Genomic DNA, 4,306 nt, shown 5'->3' with positions numbered 1-4,306 from the left:
ATAGAGGCCAAGTGATGGTTATCTAGTGGATCTTGAGCGGAGGACAACGGCGTTTGATGGAAATCGACAGAGAGTGATGGTGTGGTGGAAACAGCAGTTCATGGTAGAGTGAGTATGAACAGAGATGTGTGTCTATTAGATTGCGGTATTGTTTTGATTGTGTGATGTCGTGCGGAGTTGGAATGAGAGTTGAGTGATTGTGGTTTCAGGCCGACTGTGTGCGGTCCAGGAGATTTGATCTATTGATATTCCGGGATAAGAGATTGTGGTGTAGAAGACACCCAGAGTTGAAATTGTCTGACCAGTGATTGTGGGAGTCATGAGACGTTGTTGACTAACCCACCGGTGATAGGGAAACGTGTGTTTGGGTGCGTGAGTAACCAACGCAGGTCGTGGGTTACTGCATATGGAACATTGAGTGATTAGATCCTATCGATTAAGTACATGACTGTCCGGCCGTTCGTGGGCAGATAGTCTGAGGCAGTTGTCCAGTCGTTTCATGGACAGACGGTTGCCAGAGTTGAGGTCGACAATTACGTGAGACTGTCCGGTCGTTTTGTGGACAGACAGATAGTCAGAGAAGTGATTGCTCGTTTGTTTGGTGGACAAAAAATTATTTCATTGTATGAGAGAGACGCGTGAGTGTGTGAGAGGCGAATTGCAAAGGAGGGAAACTGCTGCATAAGGAGGAAGAGTGACTTCAGAGAGTGCCGCACTGCGATAGGCGGTTGGTGTGAAGCCGCGCTGGTATTGGTGAATTGTCATCAGGAAGTAGAACAAAAACAATTGAAGAATGAAAGTTGATTTCATCATGAAATGTTTTAAAGTTTTACAAGATGTGTATAGATAAGATAAAGAGCGGTTACTCATGGAGGAGAAGAAGCTCCACCCGAGAATACCCCAGCCCATTATATGGCTACAAATGTGGGATTACATACTATAATTTGGCTAAAAAATTGGCATAAAATGACGGAAAAAGGGGGAGAATTGGCTTTTCCATGTTATGGTACTTTCAGGTTGGAAGTGGTATACCAATTGAAAACAGTGATGTCTTCATTGCGACCTATACCCAGACCAACACAGCTCGAGGTGCTACATGCATAGATGAGAGCAGCACATGACAGGAAAAGAGACCAAAGTCAGGAAAGGATGAAAAAGTCGACCAGGGAGATTCAAGATGCGCGATGGGACGCATTGGAGAAGAGATGGAGGGTCGAAACTATTGAAGGGGATAGGCTATTCCCGTTGATGGTAAAAGTACAAAGTTACCCAGAAGAAGTGTGGTGAGGGGGACAATAGTGACACAGATGACAGCTTGTTAGATAGATTACTATCAGAATGACCACCTCCAGATAATCCAGATTCGGAAGCGGGAAAGGCAGTACCAACAGAGTGGAGATCAGAGCAGTGAGAATGGAGAGTCGAGTGGTGCATAAAGTTGAGGAACACTTAAGGCTGCTATAAGAGCAAAGATGTTGGATGTGATGAGGGTAAAAGCTGAGGTAGATGAGATAATTAGTGGGAACCTGCCTTTGGAAAAAATGGAGCTTTACAAAACAGACAAGTTGCTGTTTGTAGCAAAGAATGTAACTCGTAATGCAACGACAGCACATGAGAAACTGACAAACTTGGCAAGAAGGTATGAGGTGGTGCTGACTAAAACTAAGATGTTGCAGGGAAGTCACAGATTGCAGTACAGTGATCAGGAATTGGAAGAGAAAAGAGTCATAGGATTTAAAACTCACATTCGAAAATTGATTGTAGGGATAAGTGCATGGAGCATGCTTGATAAGTGGGAGGAAAAATGTTTAAAAAGAAGAGCACCAAAAAGAGCATAGGAGAGACACCGCCTCCAGGAGGGGCATAATAGGAGTGGAGAATTACCCTTTGTGAGAGGTACAAAATGGAGGGTTTGTGCATGTACCTTGGAGAAGAGTTGATTTGGCAACGTATACGAACGAATTTCCTCGGCTGAGGGAGAAGCCTGTCAAGTGGTACAAGCAGGTTGACCGTTCTGTAAAATCTCGAAATTGTTGTGGGTCAACCTGAACACATTGTTTGATATCGTAGTGCCAAGTGATTTGTGGGCAGCTTGTAAAGTTGCAGCTGTTTGGCCAGCTTCTGAACCAGACAGGGATTCTGCTACCAATGGTTCTTCACCTATTGTTATGAAAACGTTTGAGCAGGTAATTACCTGGCTGAAATCCAACATCTCACCACAAAACATTGATTGGGTTAAGATAGATGGAACTGTGCAGGAACCAAAAGAGTCCGTACATGAATATTACGAGAGACTCTTACAAGCCTTTAAGCAGTACAGTGGGCTAGACACATTAGATCCCAAAGACATGGGACAGCTTGTTTCCAAGTTCGTCTTGGGACTGAGATCTGAAATTAGTTTCATGATCCAGCAGCACTTAATCTGCTGGCAGAACAAGTTGGTGGACGAAACACTGCGGTACGCCAGATACTGCAGTGACGAAGTGGACTCAAAACATAGGAAACTTAAGGATAAGCTAATGCTAGTCCAAATGCAAAATGCCGACAGGGTAGTCCAGACACAGCTAAGTGGAGGGACGCTATGGAGAAGACAGTGAAACAATCAAGGAGGGACCCAGAATGGGCAGGGTCAAGGAAAAGGGAAACCTGTAGACCCCAAGACAGGAATGGATGTGGCAACACTGAAAAAGACCTCTGCGTGTCAACTTTGTCACAAGATCGGGCACTGGAAGAGCAAGTGTAGATTGAATCCAGCAAACCTGGTGCAACAAGAAGAGACGGTGCAGGTATCTGAGGTTGTCAATACAGTGACGAGACCCAAGTCCATGCAAGGGGGGACATTGTGCCCGCAGGTGCAAATTCAGCAACCTCAGAGAATTCCACAGGGAAATCGAACGTACCAGCAGATGCCCTTTTTCGAGGATTGTGATGAGTATATCTCAGACCTGTTATAATGACAGTGGATGAGGGGGAAGGAAGACTGCACTCTTGGGGCAGTCTTAGAGGTAGACCAGAGAGGACCATTTGTAGAGGTGGATGTTGACGTTCATCCCACCACTTTTTTTGGTTGATACTGGTGCTACCCGTTCTACTGTGAGATCTGCAGTAGTTCCCAACCTACCCCTCTTGGGACAATCAATCCAAGTAGTTGGATTGCCAAACAAGAAGATGACTAACCAATTGACCAAGCCGATTCCTATGAGAATAGGAACTGTCCGAGATCGACACCAGTTTGTGGTGTGCGACTCAAGTCGTGTCTGTTTGCTAGGACGTGATCTTTTGTGCAAGCTGAATTGTCCCATCTTTTGCATGCCCAAGGGAGTGGAATTACAGACAGATGATAATGATGCCACCATTAAGGTTGCGAATCAGCATTTGTGCATTAAGATGTATCCTATGTTGACTGTGTAAGAACTGCCACTTGACCTAACAGACTCAGTTTCATTGGACGTGAGGGATTTCACAGGAGAAGAGATCGGGCTGATCAAAGGTATTGAGCCAGTTAATATTCACGTTAACCAAAATGTTGAGTTCCCGAGAACGCCCCAGTATAATCTGTCACCTGAGACAATCGCAGGGATTAAACCTGTAATCAATTCCATGATTCAGCAGGGGATTCTGAAGGAGATAATGGGCAGTCCATGCAACTCACCCATCATGATATTACAGAAACCAAGCGGGAAATTCAGAATTGTGCAAGACCTGCGAAAGGTCAACACGATTGTGGTTCCATGTTGTTCAGTGGTACCGAATCAATCAGTGATACTATTCAAGATTTCATGTGAAACTGAGTGGTTCACTGTGATTGACTTGTGCCAAGCATTCTTTTCGATATCTTTGCACAAGGAGAGGCAGTTTTTGTTTGCTTTCCATCTAGACGATCGTGTGTTAACATGGAGTTTTGTCCCTCAAGGGTATACAGAGAGTCCATCAATCTTTAATCACATCTTGAAAAAGAATCTTGAGAGTCTCGTACTGCCACAGAATTCCGTTCTTGTGCAGTACTTTGACGATCTCCTCATTGCGTCCGAAACGGAGGATGCTTGCAGGATTAATACGATTGCCTTACTGAATCATTTAGCGGAGAATGGACACAAGGTGTCCCCAAATAAATTGCAGTCCTGTCTAAGTGAGGTTCAGTATTTGGGTCATTTAATTGAGAAAGCTAAGAGAAAGGTGTCACCAGACCGAATTGAGGCGATCATGAATATGACTGCGCCTACCACTCAGAAGGAAGTCAGAATGGTCTTGGGGATGGTCAGCTACTGTCGCCAATGGATTCCCAATTTCTCACTGAAGGCAAAGC

Source organism: Lissotriton helveticus, chromosome 1_1, assembly GCF_964261635.1.
Source record: "Lissotriton helveticus chromosome 1_1, aLisHel1.1, whole genome shotgun sequence".
NCBI classification, from domain to species: domain Eukaryota; kingdom Metazoa; phylum Chordata; class Amphibia; order Caudata; family Salamandridae; genus Lissotriton; species Lissotriton helveticus.
Note: the sequence above shows the minus strand (reverse complement) of the source record.